The sequence below is a fragment of the Oreochromis niloticus genome, unplaced genomic scaffold (assembly GCF_001858045.2).
Source record: "Oreochromis niloticus isolate F11D_XX unplaced genomic scaffold, O_niloticus_UMD_NMBU tig00007939_pilon, whole genome shotgun sequence".
NCBI classification, from domain to species: domain Eukaryota; kingdom Metazoa; phylum Chordata; class Actinopteri; order Cichliformes; family Cichlidae; genus Oreochromis; species Oreochromis niloticus.
Window position 1 is genome coordinate 162152 of NW_020328862.1, and position 24222 is coordinate 186373.

Here is a 24222-nt window from a genome sequence, read left to right on the forward strand (position 1 = left end):
AACTGTGTTCTGTGCCTCACTGGTTCATCCTTCTGTCTGTGTGACGTCAGTCAGATGTTAAACTCTGTAATCTTCACTGTGTCACAGAGTTCAGTGAGTCCCGTTATTCACAGGATCAATCAGATCATCAGAGAACAGCTGATCAGCAATCAGTGGTGCCAACAGCACCTCCTGTGGTGAGAGGATGCAATAATGCAATGTAGCATTTTTACACTGAACACTTGCAGTCATGGAAACTGTCTGTTGGATCTGTGTGACGTTGCTTTCTTGTGTTGCTTTCTTGGTTAGAGTTCCTCACAAATGTCCAGATTATTCTTCTAATGAGGCGTCGACCATGTTTTCAGTTCTTTGGAAGAAAACATCACCCTTTGCCATCCTTACTTTTCTTTGACTTCTTCAAATGCAGCTAAACTCCAGCTGGTATTTTATTGGACTCTGCAGCTGTTTCTGGTCATCAGTTCATTCCTGCAAACCTCTGAACCTGAACAACAATGATGCTGCATTGCTGGCTGATCCCAAAAGGTTGATTCTGTTCATCTGGACGTTTTCAGAAACGTTTGCTCACTGATCAGGTGACTTCTTCAGTCTCAGCTGACTGCAGCTTTACAACCTTACAAACAGCACATTTGCACAATGACTGGAACCAGCAGCACCTGATATATATGATACTAATATTATACATATACATATATAATCCATACTAATGATGAAGGAACTGAGCTCACAGTGTTCATTCAGTGAACTACTCAGTTTATTTTGGGCCTCAGAAATGCTCACTCTGTTTGTACATCACTGTCAGCAATAGACTCATTCTGCTGTGTGGACAGGAACACATGTGACATCACTTCCTGTTTGTTTGTGACTGAAGAGGAAGAAGTTTACAAGGAATCATTTAGAAGAGTTTCAAACATCAACTGATTGAATCCATGAATCTGAAAACGTGTTTGTGAGTGAAAGAGACAGACATGTACAGACTGAACTATCTGTTCAACAGTCAGAGTGTTTCTCTAACAGGAGACACTCTTTACACTCAGCACAGGGACACTGAGGAACCAGGAGACCAGACTCTAAACCCAGGATAAAGAGTTTGAGTGAATGTGGTGTTGAAGGTGTGGAGGTGGATCAGAGTGTCAGAGGAGACTCTGTAGAAGGACAGAGTGCCAGCAGGACAGTCCACATACACTGCTGCTCTGTTAGAGACAGAGGAGGAGGAGGAGGAGGAGGAGATGGACGTTTTTATCTTATTGTGAAAGACATAATGAGGACCATCATCAGAGCACCACAGACTCCAGGACTGATCATTGTGTCCAAACACACAGTCACTGCCTCCTTTCTTTCTGATGTTTCTGTAACTCACTGATATATAAACGTCTCCTCTCCACTCGACCTCCCAGTAACAGCGACCAGTCAGACCATTTCTACACAGCAGCTGATAAAAACCATCAAATCTGTCTGGATGATCAGGATATGACTGAACCTTCTCCACATGTGTCACCTTCCTGTTGTTGTCAGACAGTTGGAGCTTTGTGTTCACTGTGTTTGTGTCGATTGTGAGTTGACAGGAATCTGATGGAGAGAACAAACACAATCCAGCTGCAGTTATTGATCCATCATCTGTTCATTGATTGACACTTTGATGATGACTCCTGACATGATGAAGATGGTTGAATGTGTGCTGCTTTGTTTTCATGAATCCCATTAAAAACACACTTACACTTCCTCAGACCTGGTCTCAACCATCGGACTCCAGCAGGCTCCACCCTGAAAGGAGGAGGGGGGTCAGAGCAGCACAGTCAGCATGCACACATGGACATTACATGGCTCTCATACACACACTGTTACACACTGAGCTCAAAGCTCGGCTCCACTGTTTTATTCAAAGAAATCTACATTTATTTATCAGCACATTTAAAAACAGGTTGAGCCAAAGTGCTGCACAGAGTAGAGATAAAATAGGAAACATACACAGTAATTACTATAAAGACTCGTCAGAATTGAAAGCTACAGAGTACAAATGTGTTTCCAACCGGGTTTTAAAAATGTCGAGTGTTGGTGACGACCTGATGTGAAGGGCGACTGTTCCAGAGTTTGGCTGCAGCGATCGATAAAGCTCACCTCTGTTTTTACAGCTAGTTCTGGTCAGAAGCTGCTTATCTGCAGACCTGAGGGCTGCACTTGGATTATTTTTTGTTAAAGAGAGATAAGATGGAGCCAATCCATTCAGAGATTTAAAGACAAACAACACGATCTGGAAGTGGATTCTACGACGTACTGGTAACCAGTGGAAACAGCTGGAAAAAGCTGGTGATGGGTCGTCTAGCACAGACCCACCGCTGGAACCAGACAATTCATGAGGGAGAGAACTGTGACAGCGCCGTTCCTTCGCTTGACCTCAGTCGCTCTCGTCTGCTCTTTATTGAGGTTACATGAATATGCATAAGTTCATTAACATATGACGTCTTACACAGGTATGAACAAAGAGTATCAGTCTGTGCATAGTGTAGTTATGTGTGTGTGTGTGTGTGTGTGTTCCAGATGTGACCCTGTGAAGACTCCCAAAGCTGGTGCTAAGAGTCCAGCGGTCCCCCTAACAAAGGGCTCTTATACTTAACCAGATACAGAGTAGGTGTCCTCCTATACCATAAATCAGTAAGAGAAGGTACGACCTCTCTCATGACCTTAAGTTGTGTGTGCATCCCAGAGCACAGTCTTTACAGACTACTAAGGATCAAACCTCTATCATTATGCAATCGATTATAAAACTCTAAGCATATATGAGTAAATATTTCTAAGCATAAATGACAATAAACAATATAAACCTTACAGCTGGTTTTAAAAGCAGAATTTATTTGTTTCTCAAATGAGAAAGAGCTATCGAGAAACACTCCTAAATCTTTAGTTCTTAACTTTTCCAGTGGGCCAAGGTCAACATTATCTGCTAATGCTAAAAAGGCTGCCGTTATTAACTAATGCTAATTTGACGTGAATTAGCATTATGCACTAATGCTAACACTTACTTTTTAACAATGTGAGTAGCTAATGCTAACACTATTTCCCTTAACTTTATAACATTAGCTGTGTCCCAAAACGTCGGCTGCATCCTTCGGAGGACCCGGCCTTTGCGGTCTACGTGGGCTGGGTCCTTCGAAGACCGAGAAGGCCGGAAGTGCGAGGCTGTGAAATGGGACGGTCTAGCCTTCAGATTTGCGTCACCATTGTGTCGGTGGAGTTTAATAAACTCGGCCGTCTGCTCCTTGCTATCTAAAATATAACAGGAGACTGGCGTAAATTCTCGACCGTCTCACACTTCTGTTTAATCAGTTTTCTGTTTAACGTTTATTCAGCTGTGTGAAAATCCCGGAGGAACCCACCCGACGGATTAATAAAGTTGTATTTAATCTAATAATCTAATACCTTTGATCTCAGCAAAACCGATTTACTCCGGAACAAATAAAACACCGAAAAGAGGAAAACAATTACATTTTTAAGTTATCCGAGTGACTTATATATCATGTTTAACCTGAGTAGCGAAAAAAGCGGGGGTCTGAAAACGATGAAGCTGGGAGTCCGCTGCTCTCGCCGGCTGGAGTGACCATTGAACCCCCCGGCTTGCTATCGAGCGGGTGGGTAACAGACGTCTCCGAAAACGTCGGCACACTTTTGCAAATATGCGATGTCTTGATAAACCAAGCAGATATTTGAAGTTTACACAGCTACTTTCTCGCCTGAAAATATGTTAAAAGTTTATTTTGTGACCCAGAAAGATTAATAGGAGTAATTTTAAAACTTAGTAGCGGCCACCATTGTTGGCAGCTGAAATTTGGCTGGGCCGCGCTATGAATTCTGGGATATGGTGGGCCACAAAGGACACACCCGACCCATCCTTCAAATTCGGGGAAATGAAGGACACATTTGTCGGGCGCATTTGAAGGAGTCGACGAATTGGGACAGCCTTCGTCGCCTGGCTGTGACGTAATCGGCCTTCAAATGCGGCCTCCGGAGGATGCAGCCGACGTTTTGGGACACAGCTAATGTGAACGGCTAATGCTAACACTCTTTTCCCTAGCATTACAACAATCTGAGCTGCTAATGCTAAGTAGGCCGCCATTAGCACCTACGTCTAATTTAAGGCAAATACGCATTAGAACCCTAATGCTCATATCGTTTTCCTTTGCTTTATAGCAATGTGAGTAGCTACTGCTAAATAGACTGCGGTTATTAGCTAATGCTAATTTAATGTGAGTTAGCATCATTTGCATTATAACGATGTGAGGAGTTAATGCTAAGTATGCTGCCATTAGTGGCTAATTCTAATTAGGGGTGAATAATTATTACCAGCTAATGCTAATATCGTTTTCCCTTCCCTTTTAACAATGTGAGCAGCTAGTGCTAGGTAGGCTGATGCTAGCAGCTAATGCTAATTTGACGTGAATTAGCATTATATTAGTGAGGAGTTAATGCTAAGTAGACTGCCATTAGCAGCTAATGCTAATTTTAGGTGAATAGGAATTGGCAGCTAATGCTAATACCATATTTTCTTGCTTTATAACAATGTGACCAGCTAATGCTAAGTAGGTTGCCGTTATTAGCTAATACTAATTTGAGGTGAATTAGCATTATCCGCTTATGCTAACAATGTTTTTTCGTACTTTTTAACAATGTGAGTAGCTAATGTGAACACTATTTTTCATTCAATTTTAACTTTTCCTCTGCGATGTGAAGAGTTAATGCTAAATAGGACGCCATTAGTGGCCAATTCTAATTTTAGGTGAGTAACCATTAGCAGCTAATGCTAATACCATATTTTCTAATTTGACGTGAATTAGCATTATCCGTTAATGCTAATTCTTTTCCCTTACATTATAACAATGTGAGCAGCTAATGCCAAGAAGGCTGCCATTATTAGGTAATGCTAATTTGATGTGTGTTAGCATTATCCGCTACTGCTAGCAATGTTTTATCTTACTTTTTATTACTTTTTAATAGGGCCTGGACTCTGGACTCTGGCAGCCCTGCTGCCCTTTTATTGTTGGACTTGTCAGCAGCTTTTGACACGGTCGACCATGACATCCTGTTATCTCGGCTAGAATTTCATGCTGGCCTAAAAGGATCTGCCCTACAGTGGTTTCGGTCCTATTTGTCAGAAAGGTCTTTTCATGTCAATATGGGCCCCCACAACTCCAAAATAGCCCCTCTTAAATACGGTGTACCTCAAGGCTCTATTTTGGGCCCTGCCCTGTTCGCACTCTATTTGTTGCCACTGGGCTCCATCTTCTCGCGGTACAGCATCTCATTTCATTGTTTTGCTGATGATTTACAGATTTATCTACCTCTAAAAGCAGGGTCAGACCATCCCCAGCTCTTATTACGCTGTCTTGACGATGTCAAACAGTGGTTGTCATTAAATTTTTTAAAGCTAAATGAAAATAAAACTGAGGTTGTCATTTTTGGCAACTTTAATCATATCGACAGCACTCTGGGCGCCCTTTCCTTGTATTGTAAAACACATGTAAAAAACCTCGGTGTCTACATTGATGGTTCTTTTAAATTGAATAAGCAGGTGAGTGTAGTAGTTCAGTCCTGCTTTTTTCAGCTAAGACAGCTAGCCAAGGTAAAGCCATACCTCCCGGCCAACGTCTTTGAGCGTGTTATTCACCTTTTTCTTACTTGCAGATTAGACTACTGCAATTCATTGTATTATGGTCTAGATCAGGCCACCATCCATCGTCTTCAGATGGTTCAAAATGCAGCTGCTCGCCTGCTAACTGGTACCAAACGGAGAGAGCATATAACCCCAGTTTTAGCTTCTTTACACTGGCTTCCTGTCTCCTACAGGATCCAATTTAAAGTTTTACTTTTTGTTTTTAAGTCACTTAATGCCCGAGCCCCTCCTTACCTGTCTGAGCTCCTCTCTGCCTATGCTCCAGGAAAAACCATGAGGTCTAGCTCAAATTTAATGCTGTCCATCCCACGGACTAATCTCAAATCCCGTGGTGATAGATCCTTCTCTGTGGCAGGTCCCAGACTTTGGAATAGTCTCCCCTTAAATATTAGATCTGCACAAACACTTGAGCAATTTAAATCATTACTAAAGACACATTTTTATGCCCTGGCTTTTAACACACTATGATCCAAGCATTTTGGTCTTATTTGAATTAGTTTTAGTTATTGTTTTAATTCTTTCATTGTCCTATTATTGTTTTTTATTGTTATTATTGTATTACATTGTTACTTTTTAATGCCATTTTTATATTGTTAAGCACTTTGTGCAGCATCGGCTGTTTGAAATGTGCTATATAAATAAATTTTGACCTTGACCTTGACTTTGACTAGTCACGATTACGTCGACTATCAAAATCGTCGACGACTGATTTAATAGTCGACGCGTCGTTTGAAGCTTTGTAAGATCACAAAAGACGCAGGAATAAGTAGTAGGATTTAAGAGTGTAATAACGGACTGAAACAGAAGATGGCAGCACTCCATGTACAAGGATGCCAGCTGCCGTTAAACCCCGAAGAAGAAGAAGTAACTCTATCCCAGAATTCATAGCGCAGCCCAGCTAAGTTTCCAACAATGGCGGCAGCTAGTTAGTTTTAATATTACTCTTATTATTCTTTCTGGGTCACAAAATAAACGTTTAACATATTTTCAGGCGAGAATGTAGCTGTGTAAACCTCAGTTACATTGATAAACTGAGCAGATGCTCAGTTTATCAAGACACCACATATTTTCAAAAGCGCACCGACGTTTTCGGAGACGTCTGTTATCCACTAGCTCGATAGCTAGCCGGGGGCAAGGCTCACTAGAGCCCGTCAGAACACCGGACTCCCGGCAAATCGTTTTCAAACCCACCGCCGTCTTTCGCTACTCAGGTTAAACATATATAAGTCACTTAGATAACTTTAGAATGTTATTGTTTGGCTTTTTTTTAGTATTTTATTTGTTCCTGAGTAAATCGGTTTGGCTGAGATTAAAGTTATAGATTTTACACAGCTGAATAAACGTCAAGCAGACAACTGATTATCAGAAGTGTGAGATGCTCGAGAATATACTCCGGTGTCCTGTTATATTTTAGATAGCAAGGAGTTTATTAAACTTCACCGAAACAATCTGCAAATTTCATTAAAATTTAATAAACTATCTTCTTGTCTTTATTTTTAGTTAGCACATACCTTAAACACTTAAAACTGTAAGCTAATGATAGTTATATAAGAGCAGATGCATGCTGGTGCAATAATACGTCCAATGGATGCATGATCTGATTAGTCGACTAATCGCAAAAATAATCGGTGACTAGTCGACTATCAAAATAATCGTTTGTGGCAGCCCTACTTTTTAACAATATCAGCAGCTAATGCTAACACTACTTTCATTTCAGTTACGCCTATTTAGCATTAATTAACTTCATTTAGCATTAAGAAGTTTATGCTATATAGGCTACCATTAGTGGCTAATGCTAATCTTAGGTGAATAAGCATTGGCAACTAATGCTAATACCATATTCTCTTGATTTCTAACAATGTGAGCAGCTAATGCTAAGTAGGATGCCATTATTAGCTAATGCTAATTTATCCGCTAATGCTAACAATGTTTTTTCTTACATTTTAACAATATGATTAGCTAATGCTTATACTATTTTTCCTTCAATTTTAACAATGTGATGTGTGCTACCGTTAATAACTATTGCTAATTTGATGTGAATTAGCATTATCAAATAATGCTAACTATTTTCGTCTTGATGCATTCTCAATCATCCAGGAAAGTAAATCTCCAAAAGTTGAATCTGTTCATCTGGACGTAGCGTTTTGTGGGAGAAACGTTTCGTCACTCATCCAAGTGACTTCTTCAGTCTCAGCTGACTGCAGGTCAGCTGACCATCTCTGAATCGAGGAGTTGTGATGTGAGGTAAAATAATTTCTTTCTCATCACACAAAAAGAAAAAAGAAAACAAAAATATTCAGGAATTAGAAAAAACCATCAAATCACTAGAAGAAGCCTACGCGTCCCACCAAGATCAGGAAACATTGAACAAGATACGCAAAACAAAACTAGAATTAAATGAGATAATTGATAAAAAAACAAAATTCTTAGTACAAAAACTACGCTTACAAAATTATGAACATAGTAATAAATCCGGTCAATTTCTAGCAAACCAGCTAAAAATCAATAAATAAAAAACAACTATATGTGCTGTTCAAGATTCATCTGGGAACACAGTATATGAACCAAAACAAATAAACAACATTTTCAGGGATTTCTATAAAACGTTGTATTCACCACAAATAAACCCATCTAAAAAGGAAATTGATCAGTTTTTAGACAACATAACTCTCCCAAAATTATTAGACACTCAAGCAATGGCACTGGATTCGCCGCTGACATCAGGTGAACTCCAGGAAGCCCTGATAAGTATGCCCAATAATAAGGCTCCAGGTCCAGACGGCTTTCCTGCAGAATTCTACAAAGAATTCTGGACGATTCTAGCACCAGTTTTCTAAAGAACGTTGTTGGAAATCAAAGAAAATGGCAGACTTCCATCAAATATGAATTCTGCAAACATAAATCTCCTGCTAAAACCAGGCAAAGACCCTGTATATCCCTCAAGCTATCGTCCAATATCCCTTATAAATGTAGACCTCAAAATAATCTGCAAAGCTCTCTCAAAGAGACTAGAGAAAATAACCCCCCTCTTAATTCATCCTGACCAAACTGGTTTCATGAAAGGTAGGCACTCATCAACAAATACACGTAGATTACTTAATTTGATAGACTACTCATACAGTAAAAACCTTGAAACTACAATATTTTCTTTAGATGCAGAAAAAGCGTTTGACAGAGTTAACTGGAAATTTCTATTTGCAACTTTACACAAATTTGGTTTTGGATCTTCTTTCATCAACTGGTTAAAAATATTATATAATTCCCCAACAGCTTGTGTCAGAACAAATGACCAGACATCCTCCAGCTTCTGTCTCCTGAGGGGCACCAGGCAAGGATGCCCACTCTCCCCTTCACTGTTTGCAATTTTTATCGAACCACTAGCAGCAGCAATTAGACAGAATTCAGTAATTAAGGGCATAAAATGCAAGAACGTGGAACATAAAATCAGCCTTTATGCGGATGATGTGTTACTCTTTCTCCAAAATTCACAAACCAATATCTCTGGGGTGATTGAATTGATAAACTCTTTTGCAAGAATATCAGATTACTCAATTAACTGGTCAAAATCTACAGTCCTTCCGATTAATTGCTCCTTCCATAATTCCTCTTCTACTCCACTGCAATCGGGAAATATAAAATATTTAGGTATTAATGTTTCTGCCAAGCTTGCAGATCTAACTAAATTAAACCATATCCAAGTTTTAAAGAAAGTAGAAGGCGATATGGCTAGGTGGAAATGTCTACCCATATCACTCATTGGAAGGGTTGCCGCTATAAAAATGATGGTCTTACCAAAAATAAAGTATTTATTCTCAATGATCCCAACTAAGCCGCCACAAGATTGGTTCAGATCTCTAGATTCATATATGTCCAAATTCCTTTGGAAAAATAAACCCCCACGTATAAGCTTAAAAACACTACAAAAGACCAAGGATAAAGGAGGATTAGAACTACCTAACTTTCAGCACTACTTCTTAGCCAACAGGCTTCAGTTTATCTCAGGATGGCAAAAACATACCCTCTTAGATGAACCTTGGCTAGATGTAGAACAAGCACTTTGCAATAATCTAGAGATTTCAGATCTACCATTTATCAGCTCAAACATCCAACGACATGAATGCTTCAAAAGCATCAAAATCAGCTCTACTCTGACAGCATGGTGGGAGTTTCTGAAATTGACTGAGTCTTCATTAATCCCATGCAAACGTACACCTATCTGGAACAACCCTGACATATTACAAAACAATAATATGATAAACTTTTCAGATTGGAGTAGTAAAGGAATCAAATATTTAGAACATATACTAGAAGGAACAGAATTTATTTCATTTGACAGACTAGTTACACAATATGGGATCAACAAGAAAAGATTTTTAGAGTATCAACAAATTAAATCCATAGTAAAAAAGAAATTTAAACCAGGTCAAGTTGAACTACAAACACCACCAAGTGTGGTACAATTTCTTACTCTTAAAACCAGGGCTCTAGACTAACTTTTTGACATGGGCGCACCGGTACGCCTAACTTAAAAAATTTAGGTGTACTGGCACAAAAGTTAGGCGCACTCAAATTTTTCAACCGCATCGCTTAACACCGCAGTTTTACATGTGCACCTTCTTTGGGGGGAAGTCCATACAGACAATATTCATTTCTAAATTATTAACTAACAATGTTGTGCTTAAAGTGCTTTGTCAATATTGTAGAAAATGTTAAACTTAATCATCATCTTGATCTGATGACCTGTTTGCTGCTGCCTGCTGCTGAAAGGCAGTGGGGAGAGGGGACACTTGGGCAGTGCATTTATTGCAGCAAATAATGTGTTTTCTGGATACACTGCTGCTTTTTCAGCATTCAAAGATTGATGGCACCGTGTCAGAGCTGGCTATGAATTTCAGACGGATCAGGCCTTAACTTAACAGAAAAGTTATCAATAGTTCTTTTCATCTTTTCTTATTACCCACAGCTACATCCACTTCTGTCGGGCCTAGGCTGCTCACTAGGGCTGGGTATCATCACTGATTTCTATAATCCATTCGATTCCGGTTCTCAAAGTCCTGATTCGATTCAATTTAGCCTCAGACAGTCAGAAATATTATAATTCTGATCATTTATCAGTACTGACACTTGTGAGACTTCATCAGAATTGTGAACATCACAGCAGATGCCTTTGTGTGAAAGTAACTGAGAATAAAACACAGAAAAACATGAAGGAGATTTTCCTGGTCTGGCTTTTTATAGCAGATAACCTTAAAAATATTCTGCAATATTCTGCAATTTTGCATAATTTTAAGAAGTTTAAATTTCTTCAGTATTGAACAGCAGAAATTAGGCTTTCTTGTCGGACGTCATTTACATGAAAAAAGAAAAAGACAGCGCTGTAAACAACGGTAGACTGGTGGGTAATAAGCGAATGAATAATTCAGAAAACAGAGATTTGAGACGGGAAACTGTTCTTGAAGTACACACAGCTGTGTAGGAAGTGTAATTTTTATCGTGGTGGAAGCAAAACAGCAAAAGTCAGAGGGAATTCATGACGACATTGATCAAATGTGAAGCGCAGTTTGCTGCTTCTTTTTGGCTCGACGAATTTTGGTTGGAGAGACAAAACCTGCAGCTCAGAATCAGCGCAAAAAGACATAAACACCCGACGCATCAGAATCGCTAAGCTCCGACAGCGTGTCCGTCTGCGGGCCGTCCGGTGAGAAAGCTGAGAAAGACAAAGCTGATTCTGATGCGTCGGGTTGCTCTGTGTTTACGTCTTTGTGTGGAATCCGTTAATGAATTGATATCGCCTTATTAAAGCTACTCACCTCCCTCTTCTACCTGCACTTTCAACTGGACCACGGCCAATCAGAGAGGTCCCGCCCCTGACTATCTCTGATTGGTTTAGTCCACAATAGGGGCATAATGTGTGTCTGTTGTTGACCACACGGAGAGTTGCAGAGATTTTTTTTTTGTTACCCAAACAGGTGCGACCAACTGTTTTTTTTTAGTCTCACCACGGAAAAATTTGGTCGCATTTGAGAACAGAAAAAAGGTCATTTTTTTCTGTTCTCAAACTGATCTCCCTGTTGGAGCTCAGTCTGGGGGGAGTTCTTTTTTCTCCTCATCTTTCCTGATGTTGTGCATTTTCCACTGTTCGGTTCTGGGTCGCTGCTCGTGCGGCTGACCGGCCAGCTACCTAGCCTGACCTGTCTCCCCAATGTGATGTTTGTGTATTGTATGTACGGTTGGCAAGGTCAGTATCATAATTGCCCCTTGAAAATAAATAGAGTGTTCTGAATCTGAAAAGATCACAGAAGACGACTCTGTTCAGTAAATATTACGCTCATGCTGTCAAGAAACACCAAAGGTCAGTAAAACTCTGGTTGTTGCAGCCATCCAGTATGACATGCTTTGTACTGTTCTGCTGCAGTTTGTGACACCTGGTGGATGAGTTGTGAAGGATGATGAAACAAACACTTCACTCAATGTTTTTCTTCTAAACTGGATGTAATTTTGGCAGCTGAGAGTTTTTCACAATCTGTCCCAGCTGCAAATAGGAACACAACAAATAAATAACTTTACCCACTTGGATCCTTATCATTCAAGATTGTGAAAAGATTCTCTACTCAGAGAATACTGGTGATTTTAGATGAGAGAGATGGAAGATGATGAAGGGGAAGAGTTTTCAGAACTTGAGGCCTTTTGTCTTCACTGTATAGGACAGAGAAGACAGGAAGGGAGGGAGAAGTGAGGAGAATAACACACAGGAAATGGTCTTGGGCAGACTCAAACCAGGCCCTGGAGTCACGACTCTAACCTTCAGTACATGGGTCACCTGCTCAGCCAGGTAAGCTACAGCAGTCAGCAGTGTGTGAGTTCATTTGAAGACAATGATGACTATAAGTCAGGTAAAAAAAATACTTATCATCAACCAACAAGGGGGAAACAGTGAGCTTGAATGACCAAGCTTTGACCAAGGGTGGCTCACTCCTCGGTCTTCTTGCCCAAGGAGTGAACCACCCTGCATGGCTATCAATGTGGTGCAACCAAGGCCATCATACAGTACAGGCCATCCAAGCTGATTTTTAACTTTTTGTCCCAGATACCACCTTAAAAATCATCTAGATTAGGATATGTTGGCTGATCTGAATTGTGTTCTAGATCCAATCACAACAGAGTTGCTTTAGACTGTGGTGCAGTTTATCATCAAAGACTGACAAACAGGCACCATGCTGCCAGTAAATGGCATCAAGTCTGACTTGAGTTTATTCTTTTTTCTTTTTTTTAAATCAAGATTAAATTTTACAGCAACCACAGCAGTATCAAGGAGCATGCATGTGAATATAAAGTATCACAACATCAGGCACATGCAGCCTAAGTTTTTAAACAAAGACTGATAACATAACAGCAGCAGTGATGATCAGAGTGTATGATGGATTCAGCGTCTCGAGTACACCGAGTTCTGGAGGCATCAAAGAGGTTACAGCTGTATTGGAGAAATCCCAAAACTTTAGGATACAAATTCATACAAAGGCAAATCCTGGTGAAATAAATTACTGACACAGTTGGATGTTAAAAGTAAAGACATGAGTACAAATGTACTCACAGAGCTTTGTTGGAGGCTTTGACCACTGGCAGCAGCCTCAGAAGAGCCTCCTCTGAAGCAGAGTATTTCTTCAGGTCAAACACATCCAGATCTTTTTCTGATGACAGTAAGATGAAGACCAGAGCTGACCACTGAGCAGGAGACAGTTTATCTGTGTAGAGACTTCCTGATCTCAGGGACTGTTGGATCTCCTTCACTAGAGAACAATCATTCAGTTCATTCAGACAGTGGAGCAGATTGATGCTTTTCTCTGCAGACAGATTCTCACTGAGCTTCTTCTTGATGTACTGGACTGTTTCCTGATTGGTCTGTGAGCTACTTCCTGTCTGTGTCAGCAGGCCTCGTAGGAGAGTCTGATTGGTCTGCAGTGAAAGACCCAGGAGGAAGCGGAGGAACAAGTCCAGGTGTCCATTTGGACTCTGCAAGGCCTTGTTCACAGCACTCTGGTGGAGAGATTGAAGTTTTAGTTTGTTAAATAATTTAGATTTCTTGGAGGTTGTTTGTTCTTCCAGCAGACTGAGTCCAGTGTTGATGAAGGTCAGATGGACATGAAGAGCAGCCAGAAACTCCTGAACACTCAGATGGATGAAGCAGAACACCTTGTCCTGGTACAGTCCTCTCTCCTCTTTAAAGATCTGTGTGAACACTCCTGAGTACACTGAGGCTGCTCTGATATCGATGCCACACTCTGTCAGGTCTGATTCATAGAAGATCAGGTTTCCTTTCTGCAGCTGATCAAAAGCCAGTTTTCCCAGAGACTCCATCATCTTCCTGCTCTCTGGACTCCAGTGTGGATCTGTCTCAGCTCCTCCATCATACTTGACCTTCTTCACTTTGGCCTGAACCACCAGGAAGTGGATGTACATCTCAGTCAGGGTCTTGGGCAGCTGTCCTCCCTCTCTGGTTTCCAGCACATCCTCCAGAACTGTAGCAGTGATCCAGCAGAAGACTGGGATGTGGCACATGATGTGGAGGCTTCGTGATGTCTTGATGTGGGAGATGATCCTGCTGGCCTGCTCCTCATCTCTGAATCTCTTCCTGAAGTACTCCTCCTTCTGTGGGTCAGTGAACCCTCTGACCTCTGTCACCATGTCAACACAGTCAGGAGGGATCTGATTGGCTGCTGCAGGTCGTGTGGTTATCCAGAGGCGAGCAGAGGGAAGCAGGTTCCCCCTGATGAGGTTTATCAGCAGCACATCCACTGAGGTGGACTTTCTAGGGTCAGTCAGGATTGTAGTTTTGTGGAAGTCCAGAGGAAGTTGACACTCATCCAGACCATCAAAGATGAACACAACCTGGAAGTCTTCAAAGCTGCAGATTCCTGCTTCTTTGGTTTCAGTAAAGAAGTGATGAACAAGTCCCACCAAGCTGAACTTTTCCTCTTTCAGCACATTCAGCTCTCTGAAAGTGAATGGAAATATGAACTGGATGTCCTGGTTGGCTTTGTCTTCAGCCCAGTCCAGGGTGTATTTCTGTGTTAAGACTGTTTTCCCAATGCCAGCCACTCCCTTTGTCAGCACTGTTCTGATTGGTTCATCTCTTCCAGGTGAGGCTTTAAAGATGTCTTCTTGTCTGATGGTTGTTTCTGGTCTGTCTGGTTTCCTGGATGCTGTTTCAATCTGTCTGACCTCATGTTCATCATTGACCTCTGCAGTCCCTCCCTCTGTGATGTAGAGCTCTGTGTAGATCTGATTCAGAAGGGTTGGGTTTCCTGCTTTAGCGATGCCCTCAAACACACACTGGAACTTCTTCTTCAGTGCAGATTTAAGGTTACGAGGACAAACTGCAGCTTCAAGTTCTGAATGGGAAGAAAAATAAACACTCAATTCCAAAAAGAATTAATCTTTAAAACATGTTGGTCCATCTTCCATCTCTGGAAAATGTTCGTTCCTCCAACATCTTAAATCTTTAGATAAATCCTCTTACATCTCTGCAGACGGTCAGCCAGCTCCTGCTGCTTCATTCTCCTCAGGAAGTCCACTGTGATCTTTACAAATGCCTCTCTGCTGCTCCTCCTCTGACTCTCTAAGCATTCTGGGTAATCTGGACTCAGAACCTTCTGGATCTTCTTCAGCTCGTTCTTCACAAAAGTGATGATGTTGTCCTCCAGCAGCTGGAACAGAATACTTTATGAATGAGCCAATCTGACTGAAATCATGGAGCCAAACATCAGATCCATGTTGGACACACTGACAATCCACTGGTCTACAAAGAGCAGCATGGAGATGACTGTGAACAGAATAGATGTAAAGTAGTTGTTGTACATGTACAGACCATAAATATGGAGTCCAGCTGTGTTTGATGCTGCTGGGCAGAGTGACCACTGGGAACCTCTGAGCTCTGCTGGTCCACTCTGTGGAGGAACCATGAAGGATTAGATCAACACAGGATAAAGATCCAGTAGTTTCTGCTCAAATAACTTCATCTGAATCAAGTCTGTCAAGTTTTAAACTCTCAGATTCTGAAAATATCAGTAACTTTCAGTCTGTTTTCATGGACGTCCTTTCAGTGGTGATGTCAGGGATGATTTTGAAGATGCTCATTAAACTGAACCATCAGCAGATCACTGCTCCAAAACCAGAACATGATCCGAGGTCTCCCTCCACCACCAGAACACCAGCTTTACTAACGTGGTAGATCAGTGTAGTACAGATCAATAACTGATGAGTCATTTGATCAAAATCACTGAGTGCTTCACATCTGACCCTCTGATGTTTCTGTAGACATTTTGCGTATTTAATGAATGTCTGACAGTTTTACATTCATTCTATGAATACAGTGAAATGTTGTGTTATTGTCTCCATGTTTTTTCAAGCATCATAAATTCTTAAGTTCAGAAAATTAGATTCTTTTTTCACAGCTGAAAAACAACAACATTTATTCTCTATTGAAATCTGCATCGTCCACTCCAAAGGTCACAATCTGAAGGTAACATCTGGTTTTGTTCCCTGTGATTAAATCTGAGCATCAGTATGGTGGGATTTATCCACTACATCCACACCACTGTGGTTCAGTGCTGTCCTGATGAAGTAACAGCAGCCAGTATGATCCAGGCTTTAGCTGCTGGGTCTCTGTGTGACCTCTCAGACTGTTTAACAGATCAGACACAAAGAGAATCAGAGCAGCTCTTTAAAGACAAACATGAACCCACTCAGGTCACACTTTCCCCACAGATATTAGCATCACTGTCCTCAAACAGCAAATGATCAAGTCTAACATTTGGATCTTTTCTCTTTCATTGTTTTCTTTTTATGAATCTTTGTAACAATCTGAGGATGTTTCAGGTCAGATTTATCCAGGAAACACAAACATGTAAAGGAGTCATCACAGCTCTCTGACCTCGCTGGTCCAGGTTCACCACTGAAGTGTGGAGGGTCACCTTTGGACCGGTCACTCCTCACAGACGGACAGCTGGACCCTGCAGACTGTGACCTCTGACCTCTGCAGACACAAACATGATTGAAGCAGCTGTGATCACACAGACTGCAGATAATGCAGCTGTTTCCTGTCAGTAACATCCTCTTAGATTAGAGTTCAGCTTTTTACAGGAAAACTGGACAAAACTGATTTTTGTTACAAATTCATTTTCATTTCCTCTCAGCTCACAAACACAGTTAGAAAATCAACCAGAACCAACACTGATTATAATGTCAGTGCAGAATTATTTCTGTTACTCAGTGAGTTCAGCTCTCTGACCTCGTTGGTCCAGGTTCAGCACTGAAGTCTGGAGGTAGACCTTTGGACCGGTCACTCCTCACAGACGGACAGCTGGACCCTGCAGACTCTGCTCTGTCCTCCTCTTCCTCCATCATCATCTTCAGTCAGTCTGAGAGGTAAACCACAAACACTCAGTGAGTTCACATTAACAGAAGTCACTGAGGTACAGTCGCTGACCTCTGACCTGTCATGTAACCTAGAAACCAGGTCAACATGTCTTTAGGTTCAGTCATCCAGGTCATGTGATCTAAGGAGCTTGGAGAGAAAAGAGACGTCTTTAAGTTTCTGGAAGACGTTTCATCCGAGAAGCTTCTTCAGTTCTAAAACCAAACGGTGGAGAGTCCCAGATATTTAAACCTGAGACAGAAAGAAAGCATGTCGCTGACCCAGCACTGATCATGTGATCAGGCACATGATCAATAGTGGGTTTTATTGATTCTCAGTAGCTCTGCTCTGACAGTCACCACCATCACTGAGCAGCATATCAAAGACATTTGTGCGCATTAACTGCATGTTGTGGGTCAAATGTTTGTGCATGTTGGAGGCATTTCCTCTTTGTTGTGATCAGTGTTGGTCATTACTCAAAAAAGTCTTTATTACACATATTACACAGAACACTTATTAAAAGTAATGGAGTACGTTACTTCATTACTCCTCATAACACTACTTTCATGTTGCTCTGTAAAATGATCAAATGACCATGTAACAATATAAGCTGAGGCTACAGCCCCACACACCAACACAGATCCTGATGAGGTCACGTGATGTTTCTCTGAGTGTTTATGAACACAAATCAAAGATGAAACAGCACAAAGACACTTCAAAGTGATTCTACTGTAGAAACATGAACAGGTAGAAACCTGCAGCCTGACTGCTCATCACTTTGTTACCTGTTCAAGTTCAGCAGCAGCAGCTCACTTTATCTCAGTGCTGGTCTGGGGTCAGTGTTTACTCAGCTTTAACGTCATTCTAGGTTCTTGGCTAGCTTAGCGTTAGCTTAGCTTAGCGTTAACATGCTGTCAGGTGTCTCGTGTCGTGTGTAAATATTGATCACAGTGACAGTAAAGGTAATGGGCTGTGACGTCATCACGTATGCTGCGTCCTCTGTGGACTGAGTGAACTCACAAAGTACAAACTACGGCTGTGTCCCAATTCAGGGTCTGCACGCTTGAAGTACGCATTTTAAGTGCGAGTACGTCACCGCCACGCGACGACGGCTGTCCCAGTTCGAAGTGTACTCCAAATGCGCCGTCGATTTCCCCAAATATCAAGCGTGGTCCGGTGCACGCTTCGTGGTCCCATATATCCCACAATCCATAGCGCGGCGGTGGGTGTGGATAATTTTGCCGCAAAATACGGCAGAAGGGAGCGGCCGAAGAGTGAACTGTCAAAAGTAAGTACTGAATATTATGTCACTTATTTATGTGCGAATGTTTAAGAACATTAAAACATTACTGTTGGCCACATGTCGGCAAAGTTATGTGACATTAGTGATGTTTGTACTTTCAGCGGTAACTTGGTTTTAAAGCCTCTACTTCTAAATATATATATATAGTCGACCTTAATCTTACAGAGAATGTGATGATTTTATGGATAATTAAAGTCAGTCATATATCCACAAACACAACAAGCTGAAAGTCAGTGATGCTGCTCGGTTTGCAGTCCTGAATATGACGGCACAAGCAGGATTCACTGCACTGTTAATGTTAGCTATGTTATATTGCTGCCTCTGTTCGGTGGTGTCGAGCCAAACGGACTTTAACGTGTGTTTGAACGAGCTGACGGTTCACTCGTTAAGCTGAAAGATCACAGGAGTCACACATGTGTCCACTGCACCATCTGGAACTCTTCTTGTTTAGCACTCGTAATAACACAAACACTAAATCCTCCTTCTCTTGTGCTGTTTTGTAGCAGTGTGTACACCTGAGACTGTCACCTGTCTGTCTGTCCTGCACTCTCTCTCTGTTTCTTTCTCTCTGATTGTGTAATAAAAGTATGAACATGTGTTTATAAGTTACACTTGTGTTTGAATCCTGCAGCTTATCACACATTTGATTTCCATGTGTGACAACTGCAAGTGTCCAGAGTGAGGACAGACTGAGGGACCCACTGCTGCACATCATCTGTGAGGCTTTGCACCCCTGATGATCCACCAGGACAAACTCAGCAGTGTGTGAGGAAGAGGAGGAGGAAGAGCCAGCAGCAGCTGACAGATGGAGAGAATAGACAGACTGTTTCCTGTTTGTGAAGGACTGCTAGGAAAGTTTAACATAACTAATTGTCTGTCCTGAATCAGTCTTATTAGGTAATGTTCAAATAATGTTATCATCCCAGTGTTTTCAGTGTGGGAGAAAGTACTCAGGGCCTTCAAGTTACACACTATGAAAGGCAGCAACAAGTTTAATATTCAGAAACCTAAAGTATGTATCAGCAGCAGAATGGAGCTAAAAATAAATGTTTGTTTCAGTTCTATGAAGCTTTGAGTATTTTGGATTAGTAGCACTGCTGTGTTTGTTGCATCATATTGCTGTAATTGTTTATATGCTTTATATATTCTGAGGTAAGTTGATCTATAGTGTTACATCATATTCTATAAGGATGTTATGTGTTTGTTTACTTTCTGCCCAGTTTGACCCATTTAGCAGAAGTCAGCCTGTTTAAGGCTCTGATATCTATTCTGTATGACTTAAAGCAGTTATGAAATGGTCTGATTTTCTCACCCAATAAAGGAATATTTCATATATCAGTCTACTCTTTATTCTATCAGACACAGTTTTCACAGCTCGTACATTTTCTTTTTACACATATATGTAAGCATTGAGCCAAATTTAGTAATGCCAACATATTAAAAGAACAATATTTGTCTCTTATATATAATACATCTATATATACACTGTCAAAGATACTTGAGTGTCTTTGAGTGAAGATTTAAGGTGATAGGAAATATAAATAACTGCAACTTGAATCTGAAGTAATTTGATTTGAGAGTTCAAACTCACTGCTGTAATAACTTATAATGATTAATATAACTATAATTATTAAGTCTAATTGTTGAATGTTGGCATTGTGTTTCTTAAATTTGTACAGTCTTGGTTCAAGCAGTAGGATCAAAGCCATTCCTTTGATCTTGACCACCTCTAACCACACTGTGCTGGGGGAGGTTTTATTGTAGATACATCCTATCTGAAAGATCTTTCTTGTGTTGTAAGCTTCCTGCTTTTATGATCCTTTTGGTCAGCAGGACGGTCACACAAACACACACACACACACACACACACACACACATTCTTACTTACGTACAGAAGTTCACACATATACATACAAAGCCTTGTCTTAGAACAACGTGGGCGTTGCTTTGCTGTGATGTGTTTTGTGTGTCTCTCAATAAAAGGCAGCGGGAGGAGGCTGGATTTGGGGTCATTTTCGTGGTGGACACAGACGAGGCCTCCCTTGCAGGTAATCGATCGATCGCTGACTGTCTTGTTTTCTTTCATGATGAATAAGTCTCTAGAACTAGCGGGGCTTGTGGAAATACAGACCCAACAATAATATTGGCCATATCATATTTACACTGACTTTAGTCTCATGAACAACATTAGCTAATTGTTATTTACTAGCTAATCTTAAAATGACTGTTCAGTACAGAAATGAATCCCAACAATCATGTTTTACAGTCCTGTGGTCTCAGCCTCAGATACTCAACTAATCAAAGTGATGCCATAAAAAAATAAACGAACAAAAAATCATTTTTTCTCCTTTATTTCCGTCAAACAATTAGGTATGAAACGTTTCGTATCATGGTTGCTAGTCAACCTGAGCAGCGTGACAGAGGCCAGACCGTCCCATCTTCCCAGTAGGCAAACTACGCGTACTCCGAAGCATGCGGTTGCTGGATCGGGACACAGCCTGAGGCTATGTCCACACTAGCCCAGATAGATTTGAAAACAGTATTTTTGCCTGAAAATGTTCCGCATCCACACAATCATTTTCAGAGTTGTGATTTTTTCCATTTCGCAAGCCTCTCACTTCCTCCCTTCTCACACTTTGGAGTAGTCGCCCCACGTAGTCCGCGAAATGCGGGTACTCTGAAGCGTGCGGTCCCTGAATTAGGACACAGCTCATGTTTTCAGGTAAAGTTGAGTCTCAGGTGAAGCTGCTCGATAGTGTCAGAAGGACAACTTGTGATTTATGTCACAGAGACTCACAGGTTCAAGTCCAGCCAGAGGGCTGCTTTACTATTTAAACTTTATTAGATATTTGTTCAATCAGCATAATCTGCATGGTTATCTGAAGATAATGTCAACACTTATACACGTGTATGTTTGCTTGAACTGCAGAGTCTCATGGTTCTGGTTTAGAGTTCATTTTGTATTTTTTTTATTTCTTATATTATATTAATATTATGCTTTGTTCTGGTGTTGCCATCATTAGTTAAGATGTAATAGTTTATTCTAGTTAATTCTCTCTATAATTTGTGGTTTGTAAGTAGTTTCTTGTCTTCTGTGTCATGTGTTCTTTGTCTGCGTGTTTTATGCGGTCCAACTTGGGTGTCCAGTCTAAGTCTCTCTGTTTCCCTTTTTACTTGGAAGACTCCTGTGTTTCTATGTTCAGTGTGTTTTAGTTTCACTTTCCCTGTCTTGTCATTATGCTCATTTGTTTCAGCTGTTTTTCCCCCATGTGTTTCTACTTCCCTCATTATCCTCCTGTGTGTATTTCACAAATCACGAATCACTTTATCGTCACATCACATGTGCAGGTACACTGGTGCAGTAGATGCGAGTGAAATTCTTGTGTGCGAGCTTCACGAGCAACAGAGGTGTGCAAAAATACAATAACATAAAACAAGCAAGATATAAGAATGGCTAAATCTGAGAGCAATAAATATATGTACAATATATAAGAGTATATGCATTACTGGATGTGTATACTAAATATGTTTTTCTACGTGTGTGTGTGTGTGTGTGTGTGTGTATACATATTTTACAAATTAAATAGTGTAAACAATAAAATAAAATACATAAAATATACAGAGGTTGGTAGTTGGACATGTGCAAAACAGTGGCATTAATGTACAGTATGGAGTGCATAATGTTGAAGTTCCAGTAGTGAAGGTGAGGTGTCTATGACGTGTTCAGCAGTCTGATGGCCTGATGGAAAAAGCTGTCTCTCAGTCTGCTGGTACGGGACCAGATGCTGCAGAACCTCCTTCCTGATGGAAGTAGTCTGAACAGTTTATGGCTGGGGTGACTGGAGTCCTTGATGATCATCCCCGCTTTCCTCAGGCACCGCTTCCTGTAGATGTCTTGGAGGGAGGGAAGCTCACCTCCAATTATCCGTTCAGCACACCGCACTACTCTCTGGAGAGCTTTGCGGTTGTAAGCGGTGCTATTGCCATACCAGGTGGTGATGCATCCAGTGAGGATGCTCTCAATGGCACAGCGATAGAAGGTCCTGAGGATGCGGGGGCTCATGCCGAATCTTTTCAGTCTCCTGAGAAAGAAGAGGCGATGCTGCGCCTTCTTCACTGTTTTGTTTATGTGTCCTGACCACGTAAGATCCTCCGCCAGATGTACACCAAGGAAGCGGAAGCTGCTCACTCTCTCCACAGCGGCGCCGTTGATGGTGATGGGGGTGTGTACTTCTCTGCACCTCCGGAAGTCCACTATCAACTCCTTTGTCTTTGCGATGTTCAGGGTGAGATGGTTGTCTTGACACCAGTGGGTCAGGGCCCTGACCTCCTCCCTGTAGGCCGTCTCATCATCGTTGGTGATAAGACCCGCTACTGTAGTGTCGTCCGCAAACTTCACAATGATGTTGGAGCAGCTCAGTCCTAGATCCTGCAGTTTCCTGTCCAGCTTCGAGGGAACGATGGTGTTGAATGCTGAGCTGTAATCTACAAACAGCATTCTCACTTACGTGTCTCTCTTCTCCAGGTGTGACAGGGCAGCATGGAGTGTCAGGGCTATGGCATCATCAGTGGACCTGTAGTGGTGGTATGCAAATTGTAGAGGGTCCAGTGATTCGGGTAGTGAAGAGCAAACGAAGTCCCTGACCAGCTTCTCAAAGCATTTGCTCACGATGGGGGTCATAGCTACAGCTCGCCAGTCGTTCAATGAGGAGATGGTGGAGGATTTGGGTACAGGGATGATGGTGGCCATTTTGAAGCAAGCTCTGACTACAGACAGAGAGAGGGAAAGGTTGAAGATGTGAGTAAAAACTCCAGCCAGCTGAGCCGCACATGACTTGAGGACGCGGCCGGGAATCCCGTCCGGACCAGTAGCTTTGCGTGCGTTCACCTTCCTGAAGCACTTCCGCACATCCTCCTCAGACACAGTGTGCACACTGACGTCATCCGCGGTGCGCACACTGTCCGGTCTCATGGTGTTCGCTGTGTCGAATCTAGCGTAGAATACGTTTAGATCCTCACACAGAGAGGCCGTGGTCTGTGGTGTGCTGGTTTTCCCTCTAAAGTCTGCGATCGTGTTTAGTCCCTGCCACATACTCCGAGGGTTGCTGTTGCTACACTCTGTCCCTGTACTCATGTTTGGCTGCTTTGATTGTCTTCCGGAGTTGGTAATGTGCGTGTTTGTAGTCCGATGTGTTCGCGGAGGCAAAAGAGGTGCTCTGTGCCGCCAGCGCCGTGCGAACATCTCCGTTAATCCAGGGTTTTTGATTTGGGAAGGATTTAACTGTTCTGGATGGGACGACATCTTCCACGCATTTCCTGATGAATCTGCAGACTGAGTCCGTGTACTCATCAATGTCCTTAGCAGCCACATGAAACATTTCCCAGTCCACATGATCAAAACAGTCCCGCAGCGTAGACTCCGATTGGTCCGACCAACTGTGCACCGCCCTCAGGGTTGGAGCTTCCTGTTTGAGCTTCTGCCTGTAGGCGGGCAGGAGCTGGATGGAGCGATGATCTGATTGGCCGAATGGGGCTCAGGGGAGGACTTTGTATGCATCCCGGAAAGAGGTGTAGCAGTGGTCAAGAAGCCGGTCTCCGCGAGTGTTGAAATGGATGTGTTGGTGGAGTTTTGGTGAAACTTTCTTCAGGTTACCCTTATTACAGTCCCCGGTCGTGATAAACGCCGCCTCTGGGTGTGCGGGTTCCTCACTGCTGGTTGCGCTGTACAGTTCCCTGAGTGCTCGGTCAGTGTCGGCTTGTGGGGGAATGTAAACAGCCGTAATAGTCACTGCTGTGAATTCCCTCGGTAGCCAGAACGGCCGGCACTTAATCATCAGGTACTCC